Source organism: Pinus tabuliformis, chromosome J (genome assembly GCF_031772625.1).
Source record: "Pinus tabuliformis cultivar Carrire ecotype Pingquan chromosome J, CPIR1, whole genome shotgun sequence".
Lineage (NCBI taxonomy): Eukaryota > Viridiplantae > Streptophyta > Pinopsida > Pinales > Pinaceae > Pinus > Pinus tabuliformis.
The window spans coordinates 260,267,858-260,290,815 of record NC_142295.1 but is presented as its reverse complement, the minus strand read 5'-3'; the positions used below and the strand labels follow the sequence as shown (position 1 = coordinate 260,290,815).

Sequence of the window (22,958 nt, the reverse complement as noted above, 5' to 3'; positions counted from 1 at the left end):
GGGCTGTAGGACCATATGTCCTTCCTAGATTTCCCACACATCAAACTCTGTAATTCCTGTAACCTCCCACGATCAGGCCTCAAACATTCCCAAGCGCATTTAGTACTTCATGCATGCATCTTGCCAAATGGGTGCTCTACTTCCATTAGAAATTTCAGATGCATATGAGAATTTAGGCTCTCTTGGGTCGGTATAGGATACATATATGAAGAATAATGATATTGTCCATCAAGACCAGGATTTGGGGATTTTCAATGCTCACCTACAGGTCGTTTTCGAGGACTCTTCATGCAACTTTTCTTATCCTTCCAATGGGGATGCGAGGTTGGAGAGCTTGGATGCCTGGAACAACTTAAGAATTCCAGAGGTACGAAAACTCTAAAATCTTGTGTTCTTCATCATAATTTTTACCCAACTTACCATCAAATGGCTTTGATCACTTTGATGGCTTGGTATGGCACTTGATTTGTTTTCAAGGGCACAACCAATGTAGAAAAAAATCCATTGAATCGATCGCAGATTCAACAAATACAACAACAACTTCAATTGCATCAACTTTAAACACCAGTAGCTTCTTCAATCCACCATATGCATCGAAATCATATGAGTCCGAGACCTCATACCATGAAGGTTCATGGCAGCAACCTATCAAAGGTAGCTAAGATTTACAGAGGTATGAGGCGGCACCACTCAGGTAAATGGGTTGCAGAGATCAGGTTACCAAGAAATAGAATGAGGTTATGGCTTTAGACTTTTGATACTACAAAGGAGGAAGCCATGGTCATGGCTTCTTAGATTTTAAGGGGTGACTACACACTATGGGGTAATTTTCCTCACCTTAAACACCATTTGGAAGCAAATTCCTTCACCCCTGGACTGGTAATTCTATGCTTCCATTTGTGTGTTCTTGAAATTTTTTACTTCCTTCTTTCATTTTTGATTTGAAGGATAATATGAGTAGTTCTGAGATAAGGGGAAAACAAGGGAATCGATATGCTACATATCTTAAAACAGGTTCTTCTTCCAATACATATGATAGGAGCCCTTTTAAAACTTTGGATTTGAACGTGGGAGCATCTCTCAACATACTATCTTTAGGGTTATAAACATTTGCTTGAATTTTAAATGGAAATTTGTACCTAAAAATTATGTTTGTATATGTAAAAATTCTACGGTGGGATCCAACAAGAACACATGGATGAGTTGTACAATATAAGGTATGTTGTTTTGATACAAGTGAGTTAGTCATGCTTCTTTCTTTTCCAAGTGATATTCATCTACCCACTAATTGAGATTATATTCAGAAAAGTAACATGTTATGTACCATACATGCCACATGAGTATAGATCATCATATATGCCAAAATAAGGCACTATCAAAAGAGATTTGCGTTTTTTTAGAATTGTTTTGCATATAGCTATTAGCAAGGGCTATCGACATCTCTGTGCATTGCTTTCAATATTTTCAGAAAAATAGATGTAGGAATAAATGTGTGTTGTGGCCATATTTCCAGCACACTGAACCCCCTAAGTTTCTGTTGGTACATACAGTCTTCTACCACTACAATTCCATCAAGTTAATAAAGGTTCAATTGATTTAAGGTTATGGTTGTGGACTTTTGACACTGCAGATGAGGTGGCTATGGCTTATGAAAAGCATTCTTATAGGCTAACAGGTGACTACAGGCTAAGGGGTGACTATGAGGTGACTATGCGAGGTTCAGTTTTCATAACATCAAACACCATTGGGAAGGGAATTCCTTCGCCCCTTGGTAATTATGTGTTGCCATTTGTCTGTTGATGAAAGTTTCTACTTCCTTCTTACCCAATTTGGAGCTTCTTTCTATTTTAATTTGGAGCATGTAATTATCTATTTTCTCCAATACATGTGCTTCAAAAATGATATATTACATATTCAAAACTATATAGCAACAATGATATCCCTTGGAATGTTGTAGATGACCTTGTGGTATTTTGAATATGCCAGTTTTAATGCAATCCCCTTTATGTCTATTAAGAAAAATGTCTCTCGTCCTCTCCTTTTTGTGGTTTCTATGGGTCATGGTATGTTGCAACCTACCCTTGAGGGAATTATATAAAAAAAATTTCTTCCTCGACCAATCTACTTTGTCCCTTCAAGGCATTTGGGCTTGTAGAAAATGTTGAGAATATAAATGATGCTTATGAAAGTTGCAATAACTTTCATTATATTCAATGCCATTTTTCTTAATACATTATTTATCATATGATTTTTATCTTTTCAATTATTGAAAGGGTAGGGATAATATCTCTCAATATTACTTTTACCATGTCATTGTTATTTATATAGTTTGCATAAGCATATATTTTGTAACTAATATAGAAAAAAGCAAGTAAATCATGGAGTGGAGTTTCTCTTTGACACATGTTACTTTTGATCCATATTGGTTGTCATGATTTTGATTTGAAATAGATTGAACTTAACTACTTTATTGGATGACTTTCTAAAAGCTCATATATCATATTGACAACATTATTGACATAGCTTTCGGATCCAATACTAAAAAGAATGAGTCTTACAGGTGATTTTGATATCACAATTTATTATTTTGTTTCAAGTGAATAATGAGATCATTCTGCCATGAAACTATTTAATCAAAAAAGGAATCGAGATGTAATGAGACCACAAATACCTCTTTGTTAAATTCTTAAATACAATACGAGGAAAAGCTTTAGGCCTTGTAACATGGTTAGTCTAGACACAAGATTTTTGTTGTAAATGTTCCTACATTTAATAATAGGTTCTAGTATTCACATGGATACTTGTCAACCTTTTAGGTTGAATCCTTCCATATAGATTATGGTGCTTAATTTTCCTTCATTAAATCATCAATCCATGTCTTGGCAGATGCTCTTTTTGTGAAATTTCATTCACTTAAGTCATCCCTTTGTGTATTGTCACAACTTTTATTTGGTGAAATTGCTTTATTATATGCCATTGTTCCCTTCCTTGTGGGCTAGGATGTATACAAATTTGCATGTATATAAATAAATACATTGCTCATACCTTGGTTTCATTCTAATGTCCATACAACAATTTTCCCCATTAAATTTCCAAAATGAATTGGATACTTGTGCTATAATCAATGGAAAAACTTTGTGTATCATTTTGGGTTTCTTTGGAGGTGCTTCACCTTACTTGTTTTGTCCATCTGTTGATTTAGTAGGTTGGGCAGTTATGGAACATGCCTTTGAGCGTCATTGTGGCTTTGATCTCTCTAATCAGATAGAATTTTCACATTGAGGTTGAATGAATTTATTTGTTATTTAAAGCGCTGATAAGCATCACATGCATTTTCAAGAGAAAGGGGGTGTAACATCTCGTTCAAGTTTGACAATTCAAATCCTATAACACATGCTTTAACTGTTTCTCACAATAAGGATTTGAACAATGAAATTCTTTCTAACAAGCCTCTCTTGTTACCCAAGATAGGAAATAGATTGAAAATAAATTAGACATACATCGTCTAACTACTTACTGATCATTTGGTTTTTGAATCACTTACAATCCTCTGACATAGCATCGGTAAAAAAAATATACAGAGGACTATACTTTATTTTCACTTCTAGAATTTGGACAATGAAAATTTTGTTTCCTTTCAGTAGTAAGTTTGGACATTTACTTATTTCGATGATATATTGTGATTATAAAATATCATTTAATATTTTTCAAAAAAAAATAATAAACAATTCTATATATCTTATATATATATATATATATATATATATATATATATATATATATATATAGTGTAGGCAATAGGTTTGGCGGTGCAGAAGATAGAAACATTGTAATTATTATAGACATATTTGGGATCTGCAACAAAAATCACATATGTCCATAAAACAAGGGCTTCTAAACCCCTAAAAATGTTGTTTCATACCCTAAAGGAACAAGGTCATCTGATTACATCATTTCCCAGTAGTTCTCCCTAAAAAATTACTTAGAACTGCTCAAAACTGGACCATACAGACCGCTCCATTCATAGGGTGCGATGCACCTCACCTATTACACACGGGGGGTGTGATGCATACTGGAAAGCCCTTCTGTAGGGTGCGATGAGCGAGAGTAGACAAATGGTAGAAGGAGTTTGCTAGGTGGAAACTCAAAATATTCTAGAAACTTCTCATATGACACTTGCCTCTCTGAATTTTCCCACGGAGGAGTAAGAGATCATGAAATCTCCAAGCGGAACCAAGAACTATCAGTGAAATGACACTAATCAAAATCCCAGAAGCTGACTCACTCTCCTGCAAACATCTATATATGGATCCCTCATTCCAAAGATCCAGAGGCTGGAATTTTGTAATTTGCAAGGAAGTGTTGTTAGTTTCTCTTTGAAGACATTGATGGGTGATCTTGCTTTGTATGAGGTGAAGAGGGCTTTCATGCTGGGAGGATGATGCTAGATCAGACAACTTGTTTGTAATCCTCTCTTCTACTACTTCTATCAATAAAGCTATTTGAGTTTTCCTCCATATGCTTGTATATCTCTGAATCTTGTATTTGTATGTGCATTTATATGGTTAATGTACATATGATCATACATGTTTATGGTTATATATCTCTATGCTTTGATGGTATTTTTCTACCTTGACTCTATAGGTGTTCTTTGAAGCGGGACAAGTGAGAAAGGAGTGGTGAAAGCTCTATCAAGGGAGAGAGGAAATGAGAAAGGATACTAGCGAAATACTAAGGTTGGTACTCTCTACTTCTCTCTCATCTATCTCTCATAAAGAAAAACACAAGTGACTTTAGTTTGTTTTTTCTAAGATAGCTACCCATCCTACTGGGACTAGTGGCTCTGAATGGACACTAGTTTTCCTGTTAACAAAATGGCGACACCGCTGGGGACCAAATAGTTTGATTTTTTTGTTACTATTGTTTGCTTTATAAACCATAGACGGAGCCTGAAGTTAAGCCAACTAGCCTTCGAACTTCTTTTGCCATGTAACTGCAAAGTAGATCAGCGTTGCCTCTGTCAATCTTCGGGTTGGTTTATGAATTGAACATCTATCTTGCAAACATCCTATGTGCCCTGGTGGTAGATCAAATAACCTCATTAGATCAGCCCCTATACTTTGTGTTTACTAACAATCATTAGGTCAGCATAAATCCCTGAACTTAGCTACAAACTGTGAGTGAAAACCAAGCTCAGTCTCATCGCTGGACCATTGCACTGTCTCTTCTTGGCAACCTGAATGCATTGCACCACCCGTGTTTTGCAGGTGAGATGCATCCTTGTTTCCCTATGTTATAGGTGCGATGATTGAATGGGACTATTTCTGCCTCCAGATTTTGGTTTTTTCTTTATTGTCTTCAACTTTATTCAGTAGTTTTTCTATCTATGATCAGTATATCTCTATTGAAACCATCTTCCTTTGCATTATTCAGCCTCCATCAAAAGGAATTTTGAATGTTTTTTATGTATTTTTCATCATTTACAGTTCTCCTTTGCAAACAGTAGCTTAATCGAACTGTCATCTTTTGATTTGAAAGTGTCGCAAGTGTCATTTTCAGTCAAGAAAAAGAGTGTCGCAAAGCATTCCTCTTTAAGATAGTCGATTACACTTCTGCCATTGTATTTGATTTGAATCATTAGTATTTCAAGTGTCGAAAGCAATTTTAAATTTGGAATCACAAAGTGTCATCTTAGACTTCCTTTCATTTTTTGAAGAGAAAATTGTTAGTACTGTCGCTTTGAAAGAAGATAGTTCAGATCTATACTTAGTTTTCCTTTGTCATTCTCACATTAATGAAACTCAAAACAATACATGCATGTGCATTTGCATTTAGACTGCATGTTGGAATTTATTTAGGAAAAGTGCATGTAGTGTGTGCTCTATGTTGAAAGAATTTCATTTCTCTTTCCTTAGTATCTAGGATTTTCATTACAAAAAGAAAGTAAACAACTGTTTATCATCTTAGATTGCATATTTAGGAATTGTATATCTACATCACGCAGTGAACCTTAAAGGAAAACTTCTTAAGAAAGATCAACTGTAAAATAAACCTCAATGAACATAAAAACTCTTTGGAACCTAATGCACAACATTTAGAAGTCTAGGCTAGAGACGTATTCCAACGTCGTAAAGCCTGGTAACTATCACTTTCATCGTAGGTTGGGCGATTTCCCGTCTTCAAGATGAAAAGTGCCAATAAAAACTTGTGCTCCCATGTACCATCGAGTATATATTAGGAGACCACAATAGGCTACATCGTTTATCCTTAGGAAGCCATGTCTCCTGCCCTATCAATTGCAATGTAATGAACACAGCATTCAGGAAGATTGACTACCGTACCGTAAAATGTATTCTGTAGTTTTGTGATTGGTTTGGTAATCCCTCTGCCTATATTTCCAGAGAAGTCACTTTCGTTCCTTTTCAGACTCCTTAAAAGAAAAGGTTTGTCTGAGCACTTGTCGCTTCAATCTCATTAAAAATCGAAGGCGACTAGAGTCATCTTTGGCTTTTTCTCGACTCTTAAAAATTGAAAAAGTAAGTTGTGTCAAAGTGTCATAAAATTTATTTTAATCGGAGTAACATCATTGTTCCCTCATTGGTCTTAGGTTGAGAAAATGGAGTCTCCTAATCAAGGATTTCCCCTTGGGTGGAGTCCTAGTCCCTTCCAGGACTCACAATTGGCCTACCAGTATGACTTTTCTTGACCTCTGTTGTTCAAACCACCGCAATTCCTCAGTAATCAAATCAGCAACCAGATGATACTGAAGTTTCTCCCCTACCTTCTACTTCATTTGTTTCTCCCTTTCCTTCTTCCTCTTCACTTGGTGAAGCTAGTAACGCTAAAAACCAAGTAATTGAGAAGAGGAAGAAAGGGAAGGAGAAGACGAAGAAGAATCCAATGGTAAAAGGGGGAAACCATGCATCATCTGACAAAAATCCACACACTGCACCTTCTAAACCTAAATATCCATGTGTCATTTGTAACGGAGACCACTATCATCAAGATTGTCCCTGCATCCCACAGATCCTGAGGGATTGGTCTCCCCGCTTGCACAATCCGGTGTCTTCAACCTCTGACGATCATGTTGAGAGCACACCATCAACTAGTAAAACGAAGCCAATGGAAAGAAAGGAAGATTTAAATTTCCTTGTAGACTATGTGAAGGTTATCATTTCCTCCACCGTTGTCATTTCCTAGATGAGGCTAAAAGAGTCTTGGATAACTGTTCTGCATCACCATGGCGACCTCCTCCTGGATACAAGAAACTCTTGTCGAGTCCATCGCTAGTTGGAAATCAGACTAACACACCATTGTTTTCAGTCGAAGCATCTATCAATGAAGATAAACCCTGTGAGTCCACTCCGGACCAAATTCAATAGGTTGAGACGGCGGTCGACCCAATCTTGTCTTTAGAGGGTCCACCCTTAGATGATACTATCACCAAAGAGAATGAGAACGACACCATTCAAATTCTTTTTGTAAACATAGAATCTGATTAACATGGGGGAAATCTACCCGTTCCTTTACCGCAGGAAGGAAGTTCATCAGAGATTTATCTAGTCGTTTATTTGGTCCCTCCTCGAAGAAATCTAGTCATTTCCTTCAATTGGAATCTACTAGGGAGACCCCGCCTACCATCTATTGTACCATTCTGAATCATAGTACAAGCTTACAGAATGATCATGGTTGGTACTATCATATATGAAGGGGATTCTGTGAGTGTCCTTTCCTCAACTGCTTGGAAAGTGCTTGGTTCGCCATCGCTTCTGCCTGAGATTCGAATTCTGATAGGCTTCAACAAAGCAACCAGACAACCATTGGGGATCCTTCCAAATTTGCCTATAACTTTAAGAAGGAAAATAGTTCATCTAAACGTGATGGTAGTCCAAGGGCCTTTAGATTGCAATCTACTCCTCGGACGTGACTACATTTATAGCATGGGAGCTATTGTTTCCTCACTCTTTCGAGTGATGTGTTTTCCACATGAGGGCAGAATGGTCCAGCTCATAGACCAGCTTTCATTCCCTAGTTCAAATGCAACTATTAGTCAAATGCCATCCCTAACTAGTCTTTTTACACAAGTAATGTCTCATCAATCTCCAATCCACCGAACTGATGATCGTGAGTGAATTGGTGATTGTGACAAAAACCCAGGAGGCATGTGACCTAGTCTGCTTGGCAGGAAAACCCCGGATATAAGGTAGGTTTTCGCGTAGGAATATAACTAGTTTGACAATCTTGTTCATTTAGGGAAATGGATTTGGAATGGAAAAGGATTCCCCCGTCAAAGGTTATGTGATTGGGACTAACAACAATCACCTTTGTCCATTTTGATGGACATCGCCAACGAAGTGTTTTGTCTGCTACATGGATGGAACAACCTTGCTAATGCAAGAAATTCTATATGGTAACCTAGAAACTCTACTTATAAGTGGGGCATGCAAACCTTTTTGCATACAAGTGAAAAGTGACCTTTTATTTTCTCACTTTGTAGGCTCTTAACCCTTTAAATTGGTAGGTTGGTTATTCCTAGCTTGCCTAATGAAAGGCTCCGGAGCAAACTTGTGCATGGGGAAAGATCCCTAAAAAATGAACCTATTGATGAGGCATCCTTATTATATGACTGGCACGAGCAGTTTTATGCGAAGTTCAAGCTTGTTAAAAAATAAATCTAGCCACGAGTAGTTTTATGCAAAGTTCAAGCTCGTTAAAAAATAAATCTAGCCATGAGCAATTTTACACGAAGTTCAAGCTTGTTAAAAAATAAACCTAGCAATGAGCAAATGTTCTCCCAGAGTTTAAGCTCATTTAAAAATGAACCCATCTTCAGTAAATAATCTTTGTGATCACATAATTATCAGCTTTTGAGCCTTGGTCGTGTTCTTAGCATCACCTCCACTCTTTTTTAGCCGATCATACGCCTCCATTTGATTGTTTACCCCTTTTGAGGAATAGATGCGACGAGTGATTCTATTAGCCACTTTCTTTACACTGTCATGATTGAAAAGTTCCAAACCTTACCTGGAACTAGTTGCTATCCAAAAAAATCACTCGTTCCTCAAAAAACGAGTCTCCTTTAAGCGCTTTTCATCTGACACATAAAATATGAAAATATTGCCGAGCAATTGGCCTCTCCATCCATCCTCTAGATTTTAATCTTTTTGGAACTAAGAGATCATTACACAAAAAGATCAAGTGCTTGTCTTGTTCGGCTCGTTAAAACTATCGAAAATTCATCCCTTTTGTATTGTTTTACACTTTTTCAGACTTAAGGGATTACATTACGAAAAAAGACTACCGGAGTTGCCTTTACGTCCCTTTTAGACTCTTTAAAATTGAAGAGGACCAAGTTATCATTGTCGTTAAACTCGTTCAAACAATAGCGACAAACTTGTCCATGCAGAAAAGAACAAGTTTCACAGTCGCTAGGCTCGTTAAAACATAGCGATAGGTTTGCTTGAAGGGAAAATTATAGTACAAGCATACGTTATCCTCCTCAAGCTTGAAAAAAATAAAGAGGTACTGGTCAGCAATGGCTGGGGAAAAAGGGAAGAAAACTTGAATAACTTCATTGGTAGCAGGTCACTCTTGAACATGACACTTTCACTCCGTCACCATGATTGGGTCGGGTTGGGTTATTCCATTCACCATTCATATCACCATTGGTCTGCTGTACCATCCATTTTGGGGTTAATGCTACCAATCCATTTCAGTGTCGCTGATATGTTCAAGAGAAGTCGCTCGGAGAATTCACCAACCTAGCTAACGCCTCATCCACTACAATACCTTCACTCTCAATTTTTCATGACAACACCCTGAACCTTATATCATCAGATCGTTTTCCCCTCCACAAAATCATTTGCTCTGTTGTGTGTCGTAGATGTGGGATTCATTAAGGCCCTCCTATGACAGGTCACCTCTTGTTGACATCAGCTCATTATCTAAGAAGTTGACTTAGGAACAACCCTTTGAGTACTTTGATGCTTGCATGCCTTAATGGCAAGTTTCTCACTTCCAGTGACAGGTTTACATCAATGGCCTTTGACCGAAAGATTTTGCGTGGTGTTCGACATCAACTCATGTATTCACACCGCATAAATTGTACTGCAATACCTTGAGAGTCATCATCATTATTGGTGATTCCTCCCATGCCTATTAACAACTTACATCATTGGCTAGTAATTAGGCAATGTCTTTCCATGTTCGACATTAGAACATCTTCTCACATGGATCGACTTGTACTTTGGGTGATGATTGAACGAGTTTGAAGACCTCGGTTCTAGTTTCATCCATCTGGGCTGTGATATATTCAATAAAATAAAGACATCAAATGTACATCATCGTTGCACAGATAATCATCCAAGCTAAGGGATGATGGCTCTACAAGAATCATCAGTCTGCCACACAGATGATTGTCTGTCTTATGTACATGAAAATGAATTTATAAAGCTGAGCATGGGAATTCCCGCTTTATCTAGATCATGAAAATATTATGAAGATAATGTATTGTATTCTATCTTATTACAGGGCATCTTCCAATTTGAAAAACCTCAGATCCTCATTATAAAGAATTTCACCCGACATCAAAAGATTTATGACCTCATGCTTTAGGGGGCAACTGTTATAGACATATTTGGGCACTGCAACCCCAATCACATATTTCCATAAACAAAGGGCTTCTAAACCCCTAAAAGTGTTGTTTCATACCCTAAAGGAACAAGCTCAACTGATTACATCATTTCTTAGAAGTTCTCCCTGAAAAACTACTCAGAACTGGTCAAATCTAGACCACACAGATTGCTCCATGCATAGGATGCGATGCATCTCACCTATTACACATGGGCGGTGTGATGCATACTGGAAAGCACTTCCGTAGGGTGCAATGAGTGAGAGCAGACAAATGGCAGAAGCAGTTTGTTAGGTGGAAACTCAAAGAATCTTCTAGAAACTGCTCATATGACACTTGCCTCTCTGAATTCGCCCAGGGATGAGTAAGAGATCATGAAATCTCCAAGTGGAATCAAGAACTATCAGTGAAATGACACTAATCAAAATCCCAAAATATGACTCACTCTCCTGCAAACATCTATATATGCGTCCCTCATTGTAGAGATCTAGAGGTTGGAATTTTGTAATTTGCAAGGAAGTGTTGTTGGTTTCTCTTTGAAGACATTGTTAGGTGATCTTACTTTGTATGAGGTGAAGAGGGCTTTCATGCTGGGAGGATGATGTTGGATCAGATAGCTTGGTTGTAATTCTCTCTTCTACTACTTCTATTAATAAAGCTATTTGAGTTTTCCTCCATATGCTTGTATATCTCTGAATCTTGTATTTGTATATGCATTTATATGGTTAATGTACATCTGATCCTACATTGTTTATTGTTATAGATCTCTATGCTTTGAAGGTATTTTGCTGCCTTAACTCTACAGGTGTTCCTTGAAGCGGGACAAGTGAGAAAGGAGTGGCGAAAACTCTATCAAGGGAGAGAGGAAATGAGCAAGGAGACTAGCGAAAGACTAAGGATGGTACTCTCTGCTTCTCTCTCATCTATCTCTGATAAAGGAAAGCACAAGTGACTTTAGTTTGTTTGTTTCTACGATAGCTACCCGTCTTAGTGGGACTAGCAGCTCTGAATGGAAACTAGTTTTCCTAATAATAGTAATTAATTATGTATATTTTGGAATTCGATGGGAGATTTCAAATTTAATGGTGGATATATATTTTATAGTTGTTATACCTTTTAATCTTCATCTTTAATTGTTAAAGTTGCTAGAAAATTAAGAACATGAATAGTTCTCCTATCTAAATTGTGTGCATTTATGTAACGAACCTCTTTTTCCTACACAGAAATTTTTCCCTTATGCTCCATTCAATTAACGAATTCTTGATTTATAGTTAAAATTCGACTCTTGCCAAGAGTACATTGGGTATGTTGATATATAATTTTTATTACTTATATGAAGTGAATCTATGATGTGGACTTTTTCATCTATAAGACATTATGTCAGCCAATCTTTCGTCACACAGAAAGCACTTAGCAACCCTCTTTTATGACCTCACACAAGCATTAATGGACAATATTTTAAACTTAAGGTAACTAGCATGGTCACATGGATAGGGATCATGATCCTAAATCCACATGCATAGTCAAATGGTTTAGTGATATACCTGTTTATGTAACATGCAAAATATACTAGACTAGCCCCATAGGATACATTCTTTGACGTGCATGCCCTAGAATATAATGAATCTTTGATTATATCATTTTGGGGCATTGTCCCCTAATTGGTTTGCATGCAGCCACATCTCATGCTATTAGTTATCCCACAAATTAATCTATATATGTCCATCTCATGAAGTTACTTTCATAGAAACATTAATGAGATCATTAATATAAACATCCTTCCATTATCAACTCAAACAAATGATGCCACATTTATTATGTAAAATGGTCACAAGTAAATCATAATCATAAGTAAAAATAGCTCCACGGCCCAAGTAATACAACTACCTACTAAGCCTCTTCTTTTGGAGGCAATAAGAGTCTCAAGCATGACTATTTACCTTAACAAGGGATTAGATATACCAATACTACATAAGGTCTACACATTGGTCCTTTAACAACCTAAATTAGAATTTCATTGTTATGCCAAAATTGTCACTTGCAATCATATAACATTATTTCATAAATGTCGTGAGCACAGGTAAATCTACTCATCTATAATAGTCACATGCAATTCCTTCAATCATTCTCATTACTAGAAAGTTTATACAAATTCTTTCATAAGCTAAATAAAATTAAGACAAAAAGGGAAGAAACATCATACACACATTCCATGCATCTAACACAAACTGAATCTCACTTAGAGGGTGGAGCACCACCAACCACCCATGAATCACCTCTGACCCCCCCTGAGCTGAAGATCTTGCCAAGGATCAATTGTCCTCAATTTATCAATGCATTGGGTATTTAATACCCTCTTTCATGATTTAGTTACCAATAGCGGCGTCACGCTTTATGGATTTTTCCATTTGCCTAGGTCTTATTCGGAAAAGCTCGTCATTATCTCCCACGACGCTTTTCCATATTAAAAGCTTGCCCTTATCTCCCATCCATTCTATGGATATGCAATCCATCCAATCTTATCTAGAATCACATCTAGAAGCTTATCATGAAATATTCATCTCTATCCCATTCCTCACGGGATTTGGCAATGATCTCCTCTCCCTTGGTTCTCCACCCTCCAAGTGATTTATTTTATTAATTTATTTAATAATACATTTTCTTTTCACATTACATATTACCTAGATTTCCTCAGCTTAGGTGTAGACTAGTTTAACCCACAAAGGAGAGTATCAAACCTAGTTTTCCTCAGCTTAGGTCTACAACCTTTAACAGAAAAGGGAGGATATCATACCTAGCTTTTACTTAGCTTAGGTATACAATAATGTAATACACGAGGGAAGGGTATTACATACACCCCCCTTAAATTTTACAGCAAGCGATTTATTTTATTAATTTATTTAATAATACATTTTCTTTTCACATTACATATCACCTAGCTTTCCTTAGCTTAGGTGTAGAATAGTTTAACCCGCAAATGAGGGTATCAAACCTAGCTTTCATTAGCTTAGGTCTACAACTTTTAACACACAAGGGAGGATATCATAACTATCTTTTACATAGCTTAGGTATACAACAATGTAATACATGAGGGAGGTGTGTTACATACACCCCAGCTTAAATTTTACACCATCCTCAGTGTATCACTGCATCATATCATCATTCACAGATAGCTCGTTTTGAAATCAACAACTTTCATGGCTCTAGCATCTGAGGAAAATTTTCCGATGTACACCTACCATGAGTGCTCCCAGCATCTCTCCTTCAATAGCTACATCAGTCTCAAGGAGTGCTACTAGCATCTCTCCTTCCATAGCTACCTGTCACACATTTTTTTCAAATCATTTGTGAGAATGTATCGATGCAAAATTTAACTATGATAAATATCATAATTTGTTACTATTAAAGCAACTATTTCTTATGGTTTATTTTATCTGAGCAATGCATGTCCTCTCCTTGTATTCTTTCAAGCCTTTGTGTTCTTTTCGAACACTTGCCTCTTGCAGTCTCTTTACATACAATACATTAGTTAGCATATTTTCCACATTAATATGCCTGCAAGGTCATAACAGATTATTTCATATTACAATATATTTTCATATACATATATTCATCGTAATTGTATGTATGCCAAACTGTGATGAACCATAATTACTTATACCAAACATAGTTTCATTCCTCAAGGAAATCTCCAAGTTTGTTTCCCTAGCCAGACATCCATCCAATGACTACTGCATACCTGTACATAAGGTATGTTATACACACCAATACACGTTTCATTTTTCAAACTTGTAACGTATATAGTCATATGGTCCTCTATGTACTGTTGTACATTGTTCAGATGTGGTACAACCTATAATGTCATTTTCACAGTATCACCTGCATGACATAAACTTTATCCACGTATCTTTCCACCATGTTAGTATCCTACCAACATTCATTTATCATGGTTCATCTAAGTAATTAAGAAAATTTTCATGTCATGTGTAAATCAATTCCAGATGTCATGTAACAATAGTACCATAACAATTATCATGCATCCTATAACTCAATCATACCCATAACTTTCATTTTTGGGATTAAATATGTCACCTATATGAGGTTTTAAAAACAATGAAATGTATGATAAGGCAAACTATTTGCTATTATACTTAGTCTATCATAGATATTGAAGTCTCGTGATCATGAGAACAATTTGGTTAGTTCTTAGAAATTATTCCACACTTAAACAAATTATGTCATAGGATTGACCATTTTCCCTTTTTATACCTCTACATCTTGTTGGTCGTGCATACTTCAATCTAGCTATGACCTCATTCAATAAAAAATATGCATCTGCATGCATCTCCCATATAGAAGTTATAAGTGAAATATATACTATTCATCACTTCACACCGTTTAAATTTTTATTCGAGGTGTGACCCAAGGGTATTTAAGCATTAGTGTGTTAAATCACCATTAAACCCAGATATCAGTTACAAATTCATGGTTTATGCAACAATCATTAGGCCACCCTGAATTTTTCTCGTGCATCAATCCCATCATGTTCAATTTCCAACTATAGTTTACTTGGTTACAAAGATGTTGTCATTATTAATGCATGATGCCGTCTACAATATATTTTATTACATCTCTGCACCTACTTCACAATCTTATCCCATGAACTGATATGTTCTTTATGCCTCTTTCATATCTATGTTAAGATATTAACTTACTTAACTAGAACCCCTCACGTTCCAACCTATGCATTCTTATGCATAATGTCCTGATAAGCTTTTGTTTCCTCAAACAATGTGTAATTGGATCATTTTCTTACTAAAATAATTCATCTATCGAAAAACCATATCTAGAGTAATTTACATCATTACTTTGCATGTCAGTTGATCAACGTTGCCACAACTTTAAGGTATTTAGTCTTATAAAAGACTTGTCTTTCACATCCTCTATTCCTTCTTGGGATCTTTTAAGCATAACTTAATTTTCCTTAAGTTATTTTCTTAACTAGAAACCATACAACTTATCATTTGATTTTGAATATGATTAGAATGAGGTGATGATATTACTAATTTGCCTCAATGATTTTGTATTGTATTACCATTTGTCCTTACATAGCATCCATGCCATCATAGAACAAATATGAGTAAAATTTCTACCATATCATTAACATAGGTGTAATGATTAAATCTCCACATTTCATTTATACATAGGCATCCATTTTATAGGTTTGTTTAATTGTTTTGCAGATAAACAAAATTTACTATTTGACCTCAATTACATAACTTATGCAAGCATATCCATGCAGCTCATTGCACCCCCACAATGAGTTGTATATGTAAGGCATCCATGTATTTGTGTACTTAAATACTCATTTTTGTTTTTATCAAGATTTAGTATGTATTAGTCTGATTGCCATGCCTTATCATGGTTTCCAATTGTTTAATTATTCTCTATACATATATGGAATCATCACTTTCCAATCATGACATATAGTCATTGTGTCCTCATACTTACGTTCAACTATAACTTAAATTTTGAAACTTTCACAATACATGTTAAAATTTTAATCTCATTATCTTAGAAAGGGTCTTAATAAAAGCAACTTATTAACCTTAATAACATATTACCTCTTCACTTAGCAATGTTTTATGCATGTAAACATACCAAAACAACCTCTGGTAAATGTTTTATGCATACCAAAACAAGTTCTCCTAACCATATACTAGATAGGCTCCCCTTTGGGCATCATTTGATCATTACTTATAATCAAAACCTATTTGCTGAAGAGTTTATATGATAGCAGTGAAATATCAAGATTATTGTATGTGAGACTCTGTAATTGTCTCAATTCTTGTCCTTCCGACTCAAGGCAACCATCACACATTATAAACCAACAAATAAATGATTCTATCCTTTAATACCGTAAACATTAAAACATGGTCCTTCATTTTATTTATTTTTCACGTGTTTAAAAACATAAGGACGTGCTATTGCATATTAAATAGCATATTAATATGATGATACTTTACCTGAGAAATTTATGAATAGTCACACTCCTTATGTGAGTTTCATCTTCTGGACAAATTGTAAGCAAGATTTTCAAAGCTTACTTTCTGACCACTTATATAGTAAAATAAAATAGTCATCTCTCTAATATGGTGCATACATATGCACAAATTCAAATAAACTTAGCACATAAGATATGTGTACTTGCGTTCATTTACAAATTACAATACAGAAATAAAATGTAGACATAAGGATCCAATTCTTTCTCGAAAATACGACGTTCTCAAAATAATTGGAAACCATTCAAAACCATTCTGATCATAAATCATGCCTCTGCAATTTGTAATACCAAATACCAAACTTTGTATTCTTCTGGTCGAAAGATCTCTCCTTGCTCTGGACATTGTCCTGCTACGATAGACATAATGTCAAGCTCGAGCCTTCTAAGCTTAGACATTCCTTTGACTATCAAATCAATTATATGGGTTGGTAAAGTTTTCAGTTTAAAAAAATTTCAAGCTCCTCCAGTTACTTGAGTGGACAAATCTCAGGTGATAGAAATGATATTGAAAAGTTACAATTGAGAGACGTTTGAATGAAGGATCTCCAACTCAAAATCATGCTGGGAATACTAAATACAAAAGAGTGCGGAATAACAAAAAGAAAACAACAGTTTCATTTTCATGAATCTTCCAACTACAGGTAGAGATACAAGGGAGGGGTGTTACAATTTTCTTCGAATAGGGCATGAACAAGTAATGCAGAATTTCGACATGGATATAACATTCTGAGCAGCGGGTAGTGACCAGTTCGATAGCAGTGCTGAGCATCAATCTGGGGCGAAGGAGGGGTGCAACATGTCCTTTGATGATTTGAATGTGAATGTGATGCATGAAAATATATTTTACCATCATAGATATTGTTTTCGATGTTTGATTTTATATGTTAAGGCCATGATGGCTCATTATGGTGGTGTGCCTAAATGCCCACATCGCATATGTAATTCCAAACTCACAATAGATGATTGTAGGAAATTCTTGTCATCTAAATGGCTTGAGATCTTAATAAAAAGGTTTGAAGAAGAAAAATTGCAGATTCAGAGAAAGTATATTGCCCATGTACTGATTGCTCGATTTTTATGGCTTTATCAGAATTAAATAAGTGACCACAAGTTCCTTCTCACTTTTCTTCCACATCACATTCTTCTCTAACAATAACGACAACAAAATGCCAAAAATTCTACCACTCGTTTTGTATTAAGTGTAAGGTTCTTTAGCACATAGACATGTCTTTTGAAGAATATGCCCTCAGTTGGGGTGATCAATGTAGATTTGAATTTTCTTGCACATAACAACAAGTGGAAGTGGTTTCCAAATTGCAAACATATGATTGTAGGGACCGAAGGTCGCATGCACATAATTTGTAGGTACACGACACAAGGTGCCCTACACAGGCACACCACAGCTCTGAATTAAGACTTTTCCTTTCCCCTTTACCAGATGGGCCAAATTGACAACAACCTTAAAAGCCCTTGTCAGGTTGCCACTACTACAAGGTTTGCTACTCCATGCCCATCACAATGACGGTGCTCAAGAAGTGCTTCTATGACCTTTTTGTGACACTTCCATTTTCTGGTATCATTCATAAAAGAACCAGAAAATCCCCCATCACAACAAAAGGTGTATCCATCATTCACTCTTTAATTTCTTTAATTTTATTCTACTTACTAGTGAAGTATCGTACACTAGTGTAGCACTCACTACCTAGAGTAAAATATTATGACCTAGACTTGTTACCCATCCAGTGTGCCCGTTGTTGACAACCATATGTGTAAAGTATTGGCATTGCATGCACACAATCCAACCATGGCCACCAGCTAGATCATCCGTGACCGTCCATTGCCCTCATTTCCCTACTCATATTTTTAAACGAAAATTTTCTCTCTGGCACAAATAAAAAACAACCAAAATCTTTATATTATTATTAACTGGTGCAATGCGACCCGTAACATTCCTTTTTCTCCATCTAGGACCCCACCCATGGAGGATTCCATTGAATCTTCCACCTTGTAATGTACATATAGTTTAATTGGACCTCAAACTATTGCAACCTTCCTAACATAAGGAATTAAAATTACTGATAAATGAAAACAGTAATGGATATGGTATTGTATCTCAAACAAAATCCATTACTATATCAACATTCTACAATTGCAGAGTTGATAAAGACATGCATTTTCACTGGGTAATAGCATGAAACCCAACCATTCTCACCTTCTACACTTCGCGGATAACCACCATCAAAATGGAAACAGCCGAGATGGAGCTTCACTTCCAACATTTATGTTTATTACAGGATAAGATTATAACCCAGTATGGTGCGAATGCCTCAGTTAGATAGCCTTACTACCATTTTCGTTGATTGCTTTATGTAAACGATTTCAGTTGGCTTTGTTTGCAATTTAGCACCTCCAACCTTTCACATATATACATCAAAAAATGTTTCAAAAAAACAAGGAAACAATAGTATTATCCTTTATTTCAATTATGACATGTTACCTCATTTTGCAGTGTTTTAATGGATAGCCTCACTCTATCAATAAGGCAAAAATGTCAGCTTTTGGAATCAAAAAATTTCGTTCTCCAGATTACTGGATAAGGTTGAGCTTTCTCGCTGTTTCCCAAATAGGAAGGTGAGCCTACTTTTCTTTTGCCAGCCTGCGAGTGAAATACATTATTATCTCCTTAACACAAGTTTTCTTTTGGGATGTAATCCCTCCAAATCATTGGATGAGTTTGAATCGTCTTTGATGTTTCCCACAATTCGGATGTGCTTGTACCTATCCTAAACACTACATTTTAATAGTGCATGGGGAATAAAGTATTCCAGCGATGAGGACAACCGACACATGCAGCACCCAATCACAAGAAAGGAATACTCGTCATCTGTTTTTATTGATTTTTAACTCTTAACTCTCCTGCTGGGCAATGTTGGGTTGTGTTATTCTTTCCATGACTAGCCAACGTAGTGAATGGGGAGGTTAGAGGGTGGTGGGAGCCCCCCCTTCATTGCGGAGATTGTGCAGCAGGGGGTCACATGGGGGTTTAATGGGGGCAGGTAGCCCCCCTCTACAGGGTCCAGGGAAGCGCCCCAGGAAATTATTTTTTGGACCCTATATTAGGTTGGGTGGACCTACCTATGCTTTTGTGCATGATTCTCACACATGGTTTTGGATGAGATGGTTTTCGGTCCATGGTTTTCAACGTGATGGTTTTCAGTCCATGGTATTGGATGCTTTGGCATGTATAAATATGTATTGTAACATTGGAAGGAATATAATGAAAAATCAAGCTCGTAGTCCCAATTTTGGGATCTAGGGAAAAATCTTTGTGTATATGTGTTTTATGTGTTTTGCTCTCACATTGTTTATTTTTCTGTGTTCTTAGAATTTGTATGCACATAATTTTTCTATGGGGTTAAAACCTACATTTGGTATCACAACTATTTTGGCTTCAAGGGGATGCCTTTGCTACTAAGGGGTTTTGCTCGGGCCTGTGGTAGACCCCGTTCAATGGGAGATTTGTGGGATCAATTTTGGTGGTGAAAGAAGATGGCAAGCAGTGGAAAGATAGAGATCAAGAAATTTAATGGTCAGAGTTTTGAGTTGTGGAAACTCAAGATGATGGATCTGTAGGTGGATAAATATCAGTGGATCATGGTAGATCTCAGTACTAAACCAATGGGAGTGTCTAATGAGGAATGGAAGAAGTCAGATCAGAAGGCAAAGATCACAATACTATTGTGTGTCTCAGATTCAGTACTGCTGAATGTATCAGGGGAAGCTATGACGAAGGATTTATGGGACAAATTAGGGATATTGTACAAATCTATGTCTCTGGAGAATAAGTTGTTCCTACAGGAAAAGTTGTATAACATGAGGATGAAAGAAGGAGACTCAGTGAGAGAGCATCTGAATGTGTTTAATGCTGTGGTAAATCAGTTATCCTCTATTGATATCAAAATTTCAGATGAAGATAAGTGCATCAGTTTGTTGTGTTCTCTACCAGATTCATGGGATAGTGTGGTTATTGCAATAGGTAGCAATACAACTACCTCGTAGTTTGATGAAATAGTCTCATCCTTGTTAATGAAGGAGATGAGACAGAAAAATATGGAGGTACAGAATGGTGATGCCTTGTTTGTATGAGGATGGTCGCAGAAAAGGAATAAAAATAAGTCATCGAGTGGGAGATCTAAATCTATAGGGAGATCTAAATCTCCAGGAAAACCTATAATGGTGGTGTGCTGGAAATGTGTAAAGGAAGGGCACTACAAAAGGGATTGTAAATATAAGGCTCCTGATAAAGGAAAGGGATCTGATGATGCTCATTTTGCATAGGAGAAAACCACCTCAGGTGAAGGTGGGGATGTGTACTTGGCTTCTTCAAGTACACATGTAGATCATGAGGCATGGTTGATTGACATAGGTGCATCCTTTCACTTCACTCCCCATAGATAGTGCTTCTTCGAGTATGAGAAATACAATGGTGGTGATGTCTTCTTAGGGGATGATAGGAAGACTAGAATAGTTGGTCGCAAAAAAGTAAAGTTGAAATTGCAAGGTTGAAGGATTAGAACACTTCTGGGTGTTCTACATATTCCTACATTGGTAAGAAATATGATTTATGTAAGCAAGCTGGACGATGCAAGTGTAAAACAGTGTTTGAGAAGGATATATATAAGATGGTTTAGGGAGCACTGGTATTGATACGAGGAGTTTGGATTGGAACTCTATACAAGCTGCAAGGTAGCACTATTGTTGATTGGTGCAACAATTCTGTGGTTCCTGAAAGTGGAGTAGAAAATCTAGTGGTCTCTCGAGAGAAGACCATGTTGTGGCATCAAAGGCTTGACATATTGGAGAGACAATCCTTTGAATACTTCATGGTAAAGGTATGGTAGAAGGTATGAGTAATACCTCTCTGGATTTTGATTTCTGTGAAAATTGTGTATATAGGAACCAGAATCGGGTGAGTTTCCCCACTGGTGGTAAGAGGGCGAAACATATATTAGAGCTTGTGCACAGTGATGTATTTGGACCTGTGAAGGTTCTATCATTGGGTAAGTCTATGTACTATGTATCATTTATAGATGACTTTTCAAGAAATACATAGATATATTTCCTTAAGAAGAAATCTAAAGTCTTTGATAGGTTTAAAGAATTTAAGGCTCTGGTGGAAAACTAGATAGAGAAGAAGATAATGGTGTTGAGGAAAGATAATGGTGGAGAGTTATGCAGTAAGGAATTTGAAGAATTTTGTAAGAAGTGTGGTATAGCACAGCAGAAGACTACTCCATACACACCTTAGCAAAATGGAGTTGTAGAAAGAATGAACAAGATGTTGCTGGAAATGGCAAGAAGCATGCTTAGTGGTGTGGGGTTAAGATAGGAACTCTGGGAAAGGCAGTGGAGACAACATGTTACCTGGTCAATAGATCACCTTCATCAGCGTTGGACGATAAGACTCCACAAGAGGTATGGAGTGATAAGAAACCTTCTCTTCCACATCTGAGGGAATTTGGATCTAATGTGTATGTACATGTTACAAAGGAGAAACAAACCGAGTTGGATAGTAAATCTGAAAAGTGCATCTTTATTAGGTATAAGGATGGTTTAAAGGGTTATAGGCTTTGGAACCTAATAACAAGGAAGGTTGTGTACAACCGAGATGTGGTGTTCAAATAGGTGAAATATGTTATTAAACATGAAGTCTAACCAAAGGAACCTGAGAAGATAGAGTTTGAGCTAAAGAAGGAAGAATCAAACTCTACAGCAAAGGAGGAATTAGAAGATGAATAGCCATGAACTCCGGGTGTGAGAATATTAGTTCGAGAAAGAAGGCAGAAAGAAAGGTATAGTCTATATGCTTTCAGTTCAAATTTTTCTTTATCTGTTACTGATGATGATCCCAGAACTGTGAAGGAAGCAGTAGATTTAGAGGATGGCAAACTCTGGAAAGAGGCCATGGTTGATGAAATGGAATCATTGCACAAAAATGAGGCTTGGGATCTGGTGGAGTTGCCGACTGGAAGGAAACGCATTGGCATCAAATGGGTGTTCAAGAAGAAGACAAATGTAGAAGGAAAGGTGGAGAAATACAAAGCTCGGTTGGTTACAAAAGTTTATTCCCAAGTGTCGAGAATTGATTTTGATGATATTTTTTCTCTCGTTTCCAAGGTAACTTCTATTAGATTACTTTTATCTATTTCTGTTGCTTTTGATTCTGAGGTAGAACAGATGGATGTGAAGACAACATTTCTTCAT

The 22,958-nt window shown here is 36.5% G+C and overlaps 1 pseudogene; it reads left to right on the top strand.

Moving 5' to 3' along the window:
* The first annotated feature begins 205 nt into the window (after positions 1–205).
* Positions 206–911, top strand: LOC149226766 (ethylene-responsive transcription factor ERF057-like; annotated as a pseudogene).
* Positions 912–22,958: the final 22,047 nt, after the last annotated feature.